This window comes from Pteropus medius, unplaced genomic scaffold, assembly GCF_902729225.1.
Source record: "Pteropus medius unplaced genomic scaffold, Ma_sr-lr_union100, whole genome shotgun sequence".
NCBI lineage: Eukaryota > Metazoa > Chordata > Mammalia > Chiroptera > Pteropodidae > Pteropus > Pteropus medius.
The window spans coordinates 2,723,275-2,736,882 of NW_024346667.1; the positions used below are offsets into that span (position 1 = coordinate 2,723,275).

Here is a 13,608-nt window from a genome sequence, read left to right on the forward strand (position 1 = left end):
GTAAGGGGGGACAGGGGAGGTAGTTGGGGTAAAGGGGGTCAGATATGTGGAGACAGAAAGAAATCTAACTATGGGAGGTGAATACACAATGTAAATATATATATGCCTTACTGTTAAAATATACAGCTGAAACTTATCGAATTTCGTTAATCAATGTTGCCATAAAAAAAAATAATTAATTTAAAAAATAAAATAACATTTTTAAAAAGCAATATAAATAGTCAAGACAGATGAAATTATTCCAACTCTTACAAGAAAGAAACAGAAAATTCTGTAGGAAATTAATGATTACACATATTCATTGATAGCTTCCTAAAATCTCTAATCTGCTATTTTAAATTCTTTGAACTTAGCTAGTTTTAAGATGTTTTATTTCAATTTTCAGGTTCAAAAAGTTAGGATAAAATGCTAACTTTATTATTTAATTTATGAGAGCATAAATTTTTTCCTAAAAAAAGTTTTATCACATCCTCAAGATATTTTCTCTCCATTTTTAATATCAGACAAAATCACACATGTGTATGCAATAAAAAACACATATAATTTACATCCAAAATATAAACTGCATTTAATCTGTGCTTTGTAACTAAAAACTTATCAATAAACCGAAAACAACAATAAAAGCTATTTTCTGACTAAAACCATTTTCATTTCTTGACCCTTTTAAAATGGTTGTTGAAAAGGTGTATCGATAAACATATACCTTGAACAGATACTGAAACTCTCAAAAGTCATTTCTGGCTTTACATAGTAATGGAAAATTCAAGGCAACTGGCAGAAAATAGCTGGCCCAGCACCATACTGAGCTTACATCAAAGAAGCTGTTGATTTATAACTATTGTCAAATAAACAAAAAATAACTGAATTGGGGCTCTGATAATACTGAGATGCTACCCTGTGAACATAACCATCTTATGTTGACAAAAACAAAGAGGAACCAGCTGTTCTCCTAGAATCATAATAGAATCCAGAGAGCCATGATTCCTCAAGCAAGGTTCCTGAGAGACATCCTAGATCTCTGAGGGTCTCTTTATTATGCAACACCCAGAGTCATACTCATCCTCTCTATTCTCGCCTCTCACTATCAAAAATGATCAGAACCTACTCTGAGAACAAGAGCTCCTCAGGAAACTGAAGAATCTAGAGACTTTTGGATACACACAGGAGCCTGGAGGTTGGGGCTGGAGCACGAAGGGTCTTGAATATGAGCCTAAGAGTTAGACTTGCTTGGAAAGGCCTCAGGGGACTACTAACTCTTTAGAGCAAGGGAAGTATGTGTCCTCAATAAAGGAGAGTAAGTCATCTGCTCTGGGGGTGGGTGCGTTATCAAGTACTTAAAAATGGTGAAAAATACTTGATGCAATGACTCTCAAGAAGATTCTAGGAAGTCTGTAAGGGATAAAATAGGAGATTAAGCCACAGGGAGGACACGGCGGTGAGGAAAGAGCGTGGTGCCGCACAGACCTCGCGTCAAAAGTTTTCATGGCTTTCTGCAACAAAGCTTGGTTGCCTGATAGTGGGGAAAAAAAGTGGATAATGGGGTAACCCATTAGAGATTAGCAGGGCAATGGAAGGGCTGAACTGACTAACGATGAGCTCGGAGGGACAAGTAAGACAAGTGAAATCTAGAAAATGCTTATGAGCCAAGGTGATACTGGAGGGAATGGGCTGAAGGGCTGGATCAGTAAGGCAGTGAAATACAACCTAAGAGTAACGGTCACCTAAATTATGTCCTGAATCCTAAGGCACGCTGAGTGACAGATTGCACCAAAACACTCTCTCCAAAAACAGCAAGGAACGTCAGGCTGGACCAATCACTTTGACTGTATTTGGAGAAAGGGCATCAGTAGGCTGTAGGTGTATCGCCTCACCTTCCTCCAATCAGTCACCGGGCAGCCAGTTTGGTTCAAAACAAATTAACAAAATCCAGTTAGTTTTGGTTAGATTTAGAGAACCGTACTGGGTTTTCATTGCTCTTGCCACCATAATTCCTATAATTGCTAAGAAAAATATTAGCTGAACCAGTACAATAGCATAGTGTGCCGACATCTTTCTTTTATTTATGTAACCTGGATTAAAGGTGAGCACTGGTTGTTTTGATCATCGTTATCTCTCTTTTATAAGCTAGGATTTCAACGCATAAAAAATGTAGAGGAAACTGCCAGCAAAAGGTACTGGTTTTATGATAATATAGTATGACTATAATATCAATCAAAGCTACCATTATTTTCCAGCAGACGAGGTGCTCTATTTTTTTTCAATAAATATATTATATTAGTTCATTGAAGCTGGTCTGTTAGCTTTTTCTAGCCCATTAGATTCTCACTTAATAATTTTTTTCTTTGAAGAAAATAGATATTAAATCAATATAGCCTCCTGTAGAAAAGTACAGAGCAGTCTAACATCTGCATAAAACATCCTAATTATAGACACTCGAATTAGTAATCAAAATATATGGTAATACTTATTCACTTAATTAACCCTGTTCTTAATATTTTTAATTTCATTTATATATTATAGCAAACATTATGAATAGGGCATAGCTTATCAATCATTTACATAATCCATTGCCCTGGTTTAAAAAAGATATTTAAACATAGAATAATAAAAGAATAAGATCAAAGTAAAATATGTTTGCTTCTTCTCACTAATACCTATATAAAAATCATCTGGAATCATGAAATAATTCATTCATGGTGAGTCTGGTAGTTAGCAAAAGGCATAAATTCTCTTCTTATAAAAAATCTTAAGCAGAATGAATTCAGTGAGTGCTTCCTTACCTAAGACCATGGAAGGCTAGAGTTGGAATGGAATTTAGAGATCATGTTCATAGGTTCTTAAGCCTAGAAGGTCCACGATGACACGAGCCCCTGAAATTACATGGGAAATCATGGGTATACTTGTGTATTTGGGGCGAGGGAGAGACAATGGAGGAGGATATACAAAGGTTTCAGCAGATTCTGAAGTGATTCAATAACCCTAAAAGAAATCAAAAATATCTCCTTTTTCTTTATTTATACATTAGATTTACGGTCTAGATTCTATAGATGTAGTATAAACTCTTTATTCTACCATTTGGAAGTTGAGACCCAGACTGGGGAAGAGCCATGGAACTAGTTAGTGGTTCGGACGACACTGTTCTCCCATTCTTCTTCCCACATCACCACTATTCAGGTGCCTCCACTGTGAAATCTTAAAAAAAAAAGAGCTCGTAAGCATGGGAAGTTTTAACACTTTAATGTCTCCCCTGTCACTCTTCTAAACTTTTCTTCCTCTGGAACAAACACTTTAGAACTTAAAATTGGAATTTAATTGGAGGGGGAAAAATTCAAAGATGCAAAAGCCTTTGTATTCTAAACCTCAGGGAGGAATATGAATTTTAATCGGTTAAATACAAGTCTTAAACACAATTAGGGTAGGTAGCTTATCCTATGCACTCTGAGGCCCCTACATCTGTTATAACCTTTATTCAGCATGAAGTGACAGTCAAAAAAACGGGCTCTGCAGCCAGACTGAATTCAAGCCCAGTCTCCCTTACTTTCCAACTGTAAGACCTGAGGCAACATTTTCCCCCTCCTGTTCCTCTGTTTCCAATCCAATGGGGATAATGGTAGTACTTGTCTTAATTTGAGTTTCCCAAAACAGAATCTGATGGGACTTTGTGTGTATATAGTTTACTTGGAAGACACCTCCAGAAGGAACGAAGAATGACAAGAGTGTGACAGGGCAACCCAGGTATAAACTATCAAAGCTGTTTCTATAAGCGATGGCAGGCTGATTCATCTGGGACCTCTGAGAATGCAGAGAATGCCTCTTAGAATTGTCGATTCAAAGGAGGGGAGGCTGGAGCATTAACCCAGCAGCTGTTGTGCACCTTCCGTTGAGGGTTGCTCTGAGAATGTTAAATCTTCACTTTGCGCTAGGCTCACAAACAGATCTAGTGACTTCCTACACCTCTGGAGAAGAACTGAGACAGAAAGCAGATTGACACAGTATGTCTGAGGTGATAAACTCAGCATGATTCTGAGCTCGCACGAAACTATTTGCCACAGAGACGACTGAGATCAGAGCTGCGTTAAAGGACAGCGACACGGGGCACTGAAAGCATTTGCTAAATTATTTACTTCAAAGCATTGTTGTAGCGATTTAATAAAACAATTCAAGTTAAAGTGGTTAGAACCAAACTGGCATATAATAAGGGATCGATTCGTGTTAGTCGTGATTATTGTTCTTTTAATATTTATCGAATGCCTACCAGATGCCGTATATACTCTACCGGGTGATACGAAAATGATAACAATAAATAATGCAGACTCTGCTCTCAATGTCTTCAGTCAACTAGAGAGAGCAAAGACTCAAGCATTTGTCAACCAAAGCAATACATTTTAGGATAAAGCTGTACATTTGGTCTAATTGTTCCACAAAGTAGGGAGAAGGACACTCTGCCTAAAGATCATAGCAATCGGAAAGATCTCACACAGGATGTTATGTGTGCATAGAATCTTGACAGATAAGAAGGAATGGCCTCAGGTTGGGGAAGCAATTCAAGAAGTGAGAGTAACGGATAAAGAAGCTCATCACAGGGGCAAGAAAACATGAAGCTCTTAAAAAATGGCAAGGGGCTCTAGGTGGCTGGAACACAGAATTCCGTGGGTGAATGTTAAGAAACAAGGCTGTATCGTGAAGAGGCAAAGCACGGTCACGAAGGATAACGCATTTGCCTTACTTTGGAATTAATTCGACAGGCAGTGGGGAATGATGGAAGGCTTCATGTTTTAGAAGTATAGAAGATGAACTACACTGGATACCGAAAGAATCACATGGGAGCCTATTGCACGTGATTTGTCTGAGATAAATATGATGAAAGCCAAAACTAATCTAGAAGACTGGCAGTGCAGATAAGAAGTAGAATATATAAGTTTTGGTACCTGGATATATATGGAAATTGAGGGAAAATAATGTTTCTAAGTTGACCTCCAGGTTTTGGTTTAAGTAATTGATTGTTTAGTAATGTTTTCAACCAAGACAGGAAATAAAGAAGTAACTATATCCTTGAAAAAGAAAGAAAAAATAAGTTCATTTTGGGTATGTTGACTCTGAGGGGCCTGCCAAGCTCTTGCTTTTTCCATTGTGAAGTCAGCCAGAGGGACCAGCCAAAGGGAAAGAGGCACAGCGAGGTCTCCATGACACTCTGCAGGGCATGCTGAGGATGCTTCTGGATCCCAAGCTGAAACTAGACCTTAGTAAGTAAACCCATGATATTTTAGTAAAATAGAAGCTACACACGCCATTTTTTAATTCTACTAATTTGCTGTATCATCAGTAGTGTAGACATTAGGCACATGAGGGGTGTTTTAGAATATGATGTGGATTAAAGTTGTGTTTAAAATTCTACCACTGATGATTTATTAGTCTTTAGATATTCTCTCCAGGAATTTTTATTTTTAAAGTTCAAATACCTTTGGATCCACATATCGAGGTACTGTTACTCATGACAAATCTGTTTTTCTTCATTAATCTAGTTGGAAAAAAAGCACTAAGGAAATGGGGAATTTGATATGGGGGCAGAGACAAGGGGTCATTTGAAGCCCAAATGGGGAGAACAGGATGGAAAGAGACTAGTTTTTCTTTAGGATCACAAGTCATCATCAAGAGGTCCAGCTTCTGTCTGGAGTGCAAGCAGACTTGGGTTGAGGAGGGGTTCATAGGAAATGGAAAATAATTAAAAGTCGACTTCATCATTTTAATTCTTTGGGTCAACTTTCAAAATCTGGTACAGTGTACGGTGTGAAAAAAACTATATTGGAAACACTGAAAACAGTCTGGGTCATGCTTGCAGAATACTGATAACTGTTTGTTTGTTTGTTTGTTTTTATAGAATCAGACTGTTTCTTGATCATGAGAATTTGCCAAGGAACCTGAAGCATCTCATTGGTTGCAAGTGAAGCCAGCAACCTAGGTCCAATACCAATGATAGGTTGAGAATACTAAGTTATATAAGATAAAATTTTATAATAAAGATAAATTTTTATTTAATCATATTAACCTAAGTAAAGGGGCTGTAACCTGTGAGAAGACCTAATCCAGTCTCTCAGCTTGGAGAGCAAATGAACTTTTCTGACAATCGTCTTTTCAGTGAATTAATAGCATCGGTTTTCCTGCCTAATAAGCTGGTACCATGAGCATCAAATCTTCATCTCTTCCATTACGTGAAACTATTCCCACTGCTCTCCTACCACACTCTTTCATTAAGCAAGTACCTTAGGTCAGAGTTTCTTTTACCAATTACAGGCCTCATCAATTCCCCAATCTCAGTTTTAAAAGTCTCTAATAGGAATTTAAGTTTCCTATAACTAACAAGCCATTCCATTAGGAAAAGAATGAGGGAGGAAAGAGTGATTACAGAATTAAAGAGAAAACACACATGCTCATCTATTCTGTTCTACCCTGAGCCAACTCCTCTGAGAAGCAGTGGTGATACAGGCATGGTGTCCACTTGTAAGGAGCTCCAGGGAAGCTTAAGGAACAGCTGTCAGTTAAGACAGAGCAAAGATCCTCAACCACAGAAAACAAAACCAATAGCCTCGGGGAGCAAGCCACGTGGCCAGCGAGATGGCATTAGTCAAATCAGTTGGCCAATAAATAACTAAAAGGCAGGTGTTATTTTAGATGCTAGAGATCACGCTCTAGTTGGGATGTGAGGGGACAAATGCATCCTACACCTAGAAAGTCCAGAAAGAAGAAGAAATCATGAAAGAGGATGACTGAGGATGCTCATGAGCCAAGTGGTCAGGGAAGACTTCATTTAGGACTAGAAAGAGATGATCATGAGAAGTTCTGAGCTGAAACTATGGCAAAAACAAAATTCCTGGCAGGAACAAACCAGCCTGCCATGTTTGAGGGATGGGAAGGGGGTCAATGTCACTGTCACTCAGTGAACACAGGGGTAAGAGAAAGAAAGAAAGTCACAGGTTACTCAGGGGTCAGATTACATGGGCTTTCGGATGATATGGTTAGAAATTCACATTTAATTGTAAGTAGAAGCCACTGGGGAGCTGTAACGTGAGAATGCGATGGTCTGATGTGAGCCGTACAGTTTCCTCTGGCAACGGTGTAGAGAACTGATGTTCGGGGAGCAATAATGGAGGCCAGAAGACTGATGTGGAGCTCGTGGCTGTAGTTCAGGTAAAATGACAATGTCACTAATCCAGGGGTGATACGACGGTGGCTTGGACCAGGGCTACGAATACAAAGATGGTGAAAATGGATATGTTTTGGTAATGAACTAACAAAGTCTGTTGATGAATTGGATATGGAATGTGAGGAAAAGGGACATCAAGTCTCACTCGCAGGCTTTGGCCTCGGCAGCGCTGTAAACCATACTCATTTTACTGACATGAGGAAGGCTTAGTGAGGGAAACAGAGCAAAAAGAAAGTTTTCTGGCCTTGCTAAGTTTGAGATTCTAATTAGAAAGCCAACTAGAGATAAGCAGATAACCGGATATATGAGTACGAGAGAGGAAAAGGGAGGTCCAGGCTGGGGATATAAATTTGTAAGCCATCAGAGAATACATGGTTCTGAAATGATCTTAACAAGACCCTGAGATGTGTCATTCGACTAACATTTCTGAGGCATCCGCAATGTGTAAAGCAAATACTAATCAGCCCCTGCGCCGGGATAAATAGGATGGCAGTCTTTAAGGAGCTTACGACAGAGTGTGTGCATGTGTATGTCTCTGGGGTGGCCACGAGACATAAATAAGTAAAATACACAGCAGAAGGAAAGAGCTATAAAAGAGACCCAAGCTAAGTGGAGTGGGAATACAGCGAAAGATGTGATTAATTCCAACTGAACAATCTATTTCTCCGAGGCTATGACATTTCAGGTAACCCTGAAATAACGTGTTGATATTAGGAGGGAGATGAAGAGGGAAAGGGTTGAAGGTCCAGTGTGGGCAACAGCAAACACAAAACCACACTGTGGAGCGGGAAGAAATGAACAAATAAACACAACACAGTCCCCAACAGGAAAGGTGTGTGAGGAGACCCACGTGTACATAAATAATAACAGTGGCTATCCAAGAGGCCAGAGAAAAGTGTGGATGAAGCATAAGAACACAAAGCGAACTATGAAAGCCGATGCTTTAAAGACCTCTTCCACGATGGCTCTAAGGGTCTGAATCCAGGAAATGGATACTCTGAGAAACTGATGCTGGAGAGTAGAAATTATGGGCCTTCTCTTAGACTAGAGACAAGAAAGAGATGGGCCAGGAAGACTAGGCTGTTAGGCCTGCAAATTCTCAGTAAAAAACAGGTCTGTGCTGTTTCTTGCACTTTGTCATAACTCATAGCTTAATTTGATTATAATTAATATCAGCGAAGAAATTAGAACACAGGTGCGGTATGAGAGTAGACATAAATTCCAAAAGTCAGGATCTTCTACTGAAAAGTTACCTTATTTAAATTTACTATTGCATGTAAACCATTGCCTAAGAATACAGAGCCTACAAATGACAGATTATCTACTTATCATATACTTACATACTTATAGTTCAAGGTGGCAGAACTCTCTATTTGAATATACATTTTTTATTAAAAATAACAAGCTACACATACACATGCACACGAATGTATATATGTAGTTTATTACCTTTGCTATATTAAATATACCGAGATATTTCTTGATCCGAGATCTACCAACTAAACTATTTTTTACTGGAAGGGCTAAAATTTGCCTGAGCTTTGATGTATATACACTTGTTAAACATGATAGAAGATACCAGCATTTCATATTCATTTCTGTATTCTTTAGCTTCCATAATTTTTAGAGCATGAAACACAAAGTAGAGATGTGTGAAGAGGAAATGCACGCGCATGGAAACACATAAGCAAAATATTATTTTGCCAGTAGGAGCAGAAGGGCGGTGGGCAAAATTTCTGCTAGTGTTGTTTCCCTAGAAAATGAAATTGATCTGGATTTCCAGAGGGTAAGAGACATCTGGTCCTATGGATACAGTCATGGATGCCTGCCCTCCAAAAGTTAATCATATCACTGGAGTTGCCCTCAAGCATCATTATGCCAGATAGTATTTAAAACCGAGATGATAATATCCAGTATAAAAGCTCTGTGGGGTTTTGTTTCATGTCTTCGTTTTGTTTTCCTGTTTTTTAGTGTTCTTTTTAAGAGAAAAGAAGAGTGTATAATCTCAGAGGCTTTTCTTAAACCCATTCTTCACAGTGCTCAACCATTATTTCTCCCTTCCTATCTAGACTGTGTAATTTCAAGATGATCAGAGAAAAACTTGCCATCTGGATGTCATAAGAAAACAGCTAGCTTCTGAGGTCTGCTTGCAGCCACCTGAACCAAGGCAACGGCAGTGGAGTTGAATAAGGCCCATGTAATCACTGCTTCTGAAATAAAGACACCTTCAGGCTCATTCCCTCCGACTGTTCTTCACTATGACATTGCTGTCGCCTCTTCTTGAAGATCAGTAGGAGGAAGAGCTCTGCCCTCCACTAAAGGCAGATCAGTCATATCTGGAGAGCTCTAATAGTTATAAAATTCTTCTTGCCATCTGAGTTGAAATTTGCTGCCATGTAACTTTGATCAATTTGTTCTTGTTCGGCTACTGGAAACTACACTGAGCCTGATGCCTTTACATGCAACATCTGAAATATCTGAAGGCAAGAATTATAAGTACTCTAATTACAACTACTTCGTAAACATTTACTCAATTATAAGTACCTCATAAATATTCTCTATTTTTTTAATTAACCATTCCATCTATACCTGGTTGCCAAAGTCACTCATTGATTGTGTCTTCTGTACTGTGTCTCTTTTTAAATAAATTCTCTAAGTATTTCGACTTACAGAAAAACTGCAAAGAGAGGGGAGTTTCCATATGCCATGATACCCAGTTTCCCCCATTATTATCTTTCATTAATATGGAACATTTGTGTTCTCATTCGCAGCTCTGCATTATTAAAAATAATCAACAGAACAAGACTAAGAATAGAACTTTATGGCTATATTAGCTTTGAACTGTGTCGACTCAGCTGAGAAAAAACTACATTTCCCAGAATTCCTTTCCTTCATGGTTCTGAGCTGAGATTGGCCACAAGAGAAATTTAGGTGAGATTAAAAGGCAAAAGCGAAGCAGCAGCCACATGTAAGCTTGGAAGGTTGGCACTGGGCCTTGCACTTTTGCAGCTCATACGCATCAGCTGTAAATCTGCTGGCTGACCTGGCTGGCATGCAGCAAAGGGTAGGGCCACAGCCTTTCAGCTTCTCAAACTCCCAGGTCAGGTGCATGTTTGGACCTCAGTGTCTCTGCTAGATACCTGCATCTTCGGAATTGGAACCTTGGAGGCAGAAGCAGGATCCAGACCATCCTCCCTACATGCTCCGGTTTGTCCTTGCTTTCCCCCTTCACATTCGTCTTTTCTTCCTGGCTTTCTGCTACGCTGACTTCAGGCCCAGCAAAAGCGGGAGCCTTCCATAAGCACTTTAACCAGTTCCCACGATCACACGAGGTCAAATCCTTGCAATCAGTGCCTCATTTCATATCAATCCTAGCGGTTCCAGTTCTGGAATTGAATCTTGATTGATACAGGGACCCACGATCAACTCCTTTCCTCATCTTACTTGTGATTCAATTTAGAGGAGCTAATCATTCAACCAGCCATGAATTTGATTGGCTGTGCTATTATCAGTACCACATTTCTGCATATTGTCTATACGAATGTCATTAGATTTGTAAATTCCTATTTAAAATCAAAACCATCATACCTATAGCTTTGCCTGGGCCTCCCCATCTTGGAAACATATTATAAGAAAATCAAATGAAGTTACTTTGGCATGATTCCTGGTGATCACCATTTTATTCCTAAGAACTGACAAGTTACCTGTTTAATAATTCCTTCCGGAAACATGTAGGAAACTAATCAGACTCACTACCGGTAATTCTGAATTTTTTCTTTTTGTTTCTTTAAAAAGAATGGCACCTCCCTCGTTCTCTGTGATTTTTCAGAGATTACTGGCAGTGCTTCTCTAATCACGACTATAAATTTTTTCTGTACCCCAAGGATTTAATTTGTCTGACTCTGGAGACTTGTATTAATTTAAACCGGTTTGACGGGCTCTTACTATTTCTTGACAAGATTGTTACCAACTGTGGGCTAAGGTCTATTACCCACTTGCTCTGGCCAAGAAAAAAACAAGTGTGAGCCCCTAGAGGAAGCAGTGCTGCTCATTATGTGGTATATTGTGGTGTTTCTCAAACACTAATGTGCATATAAATTCCCCAGGATCTTGCTAAAAAGCAGAATTTTCTTCAGAAAGTATGGGTGAGGTCTGAGATTCTGACTTTTAACAAGCTCTCAGAGGTGGTGATGCTGCTGGTCCAGGAACCACGCGTTGAGTACTGAGAATAAGTGAGAAGCAGAGGCAAATTTCTTGGGAAGCTAATGAAGCTTCAAGGACCATCACTTGTACTGCTTCCTTTGGGTATTAGAAGTTGCTGGAAGCCATAGAATATTTTAGATTAATGGGAGGAAACCAGACTGCAATTAGAAGCATTTCTATATAAGCATTTCTGACAAAGTACTTAGAGATAGATCTCAGAAAAAAGAGACCTGGACCTCCAAAATTTCAGTAATTTGTTGTGGTTTAATCTCTCATTCTAAATATTTAATCTGTACCTAACCTTATAAATTATGATTTTTGCATTCCCTTACGCAAAATGGGTCCCCCAGAACATATAAATTTCAGACCCAGAAGACAGTGACTGTATCCCAGTAAAGAGTATAAAATTCAGAGCCATACAAACCCAGATCTGCCAGTTAATAGTGAACTGGGGCAGACATTGATTGTAGCTTGGCTTTGAAGATGGTCATGAATAGTGATTGTAACTCAGTTCAAGGTTGCTTTTACTCTGACTTATTTTTGAAGTAGCAAAAAGCAAAAAAATACACGAGATAAAAGTATTGATGCGGAGTGAATATCTACAATGCCTTCCTTGTATCTCATGGGTGTACATACAAAGTTTGGTGGTCTTAGCAATCCACGTGAAGGAAAAGGCCCACCTAGGCAAAGTGTCCGACAACCGTAGACTTTTATATGTAGTGGACAGACCCTACAATACTCTCAATATTCCTCACTGCCTTATATTAAGGTCCTTGTGTAAACTCCTCCCCTTGTGACTTGCTTCTAATCAATAGAAAATGGCAAAGGTAATAGAACGTCACTCATAATTATATTACAGCTGACTAGGTAGAGAAAGACAGATTCCCCCACTGCCCTTGAAGAAGCAGTCACGTGTGAATTGCCTATGGACAGCGACGCACATCAAGGAACTGTGGGTGGCCTCTGGGAGGCCTAGTCTAGTCTAGTCTCCAGGGCCTCAGTCCTACAATCCAAAAGAACTGAATTTCTCCAACAATCACGTGAGATTGGAAGAGGACCCCGAGGTCCAGATAGGAATGCAGCCTAACCAATACCTTGATTACACCTTGGTGACACTGAGCAGAGGACCCAGCTAAGCCATGCCCAAACTCCTGACCCACAGAAACTATGAGATAATAAATGTGTGTTGACTTAAGCCACTAAGTTTGTGGTAATTTGTTACACAGCAAGAGGAAATGAATATAAAGCATCAACCCACAATGGCAACCAGAAACCACTTAAACCATCATACGAGGCAATGGTTCTTCTTCTGAGGGTGGCATCCCCCGCAGCCTAATATCCTGATTCCAGAACACAGAGTTGTTGCTGTCCAAGCCCCTAGAGCTACCCGCCACTTCTCTCTGTCTGCCTTACCAGGCCTAGGAGTTTTCAGTGCATGTCTTTACTTTAGAGGCCTCCATGGAAGACACAGGCATAACCTACCAGCACGACTTGCTATGCAATTTTTAAGACCCAGCACAAAATGAAAAGTTGAGGTCTCTTGTTCAAACTTTTTTAAGAATTTCAGGATGATAACAGCAGAGCATTAAACCAAGCATGGGGGCCCATCTAAGAATGAGGCCCTGTGCAACTGCTCGTGACGCTGGATCTTACTACTACATTAGATGTGTCCTGAGCAAATTATTTAAACTGAGCCTCAATATACTCATCTGTAGAAAAAGGTATGCAGTATCTAGCAGCATATAATAGTGTGGAATGTGTATATGTAGAAGCTCCTGGTCTAGATTAGGTACTTAGGAAATGCTCGCTTTTTTATCTGCTTTTTGGTCCACTGATTATTGAACCATCAGCCTCAAACACACATATCCTTCCATATTCTTGTTTATTCTCGGAACACAGATAACATGGTAACTTTAGTGGTCCAACGACACACTGGTCACAGGTAAAACCAAAAAGTGATTTCTTTTGAGACTTATTACTTGTTTTCAGATACTTCTTCCTGCTCTATTATTTTAAAAAATTGGCAAGTCACATTAAAATTCACAGCACAGATTCACAAATATCTCAAAGTTTTTCAGATCTCTGTTATCTACTCTTATAAGCCAGTAGTTAGAGAGCTTTCTCCCACCCAGCACTCCCGAGCAATATGGCGTACTCCACCCAGTATCAGAGACACCACAATGGAGGTACTCAGCTGGGTAAGT

At 39.4% G+C, this 13,608-nt stretch overlaps 1 protein-coding gene across 7 annotated transcripts in view; it reads right to left on the reverse strand.

Annotated features, from left to right (window-relative positions):
• The window catches only part of INPP4B (inositol polyphosphate-4-phosphatase type II B), a 557,518-nt gene that overhangs the window by 503,352 nt on the left and 40,558 nt on the right, over positions 1-13,608 (reverse strand). Inside the window, exon 1 of one of the 7 annotated variants that reach the window (XM_039875839.1) lies at positions 2,781-2,835. The exons of 5 other annotated variants lie outside the window; for them this stretch is intronic. The gene's annotated coding sequence lies outside the window, so the exon portion shown is untranslated. Of the gene's footprint in view, positions 1-2,780; positions 2,836-13,608 lie in introns of those variants that run through there. One more of the 7 variants, XM_039875837.1, reaches the window with a different exon arrangement.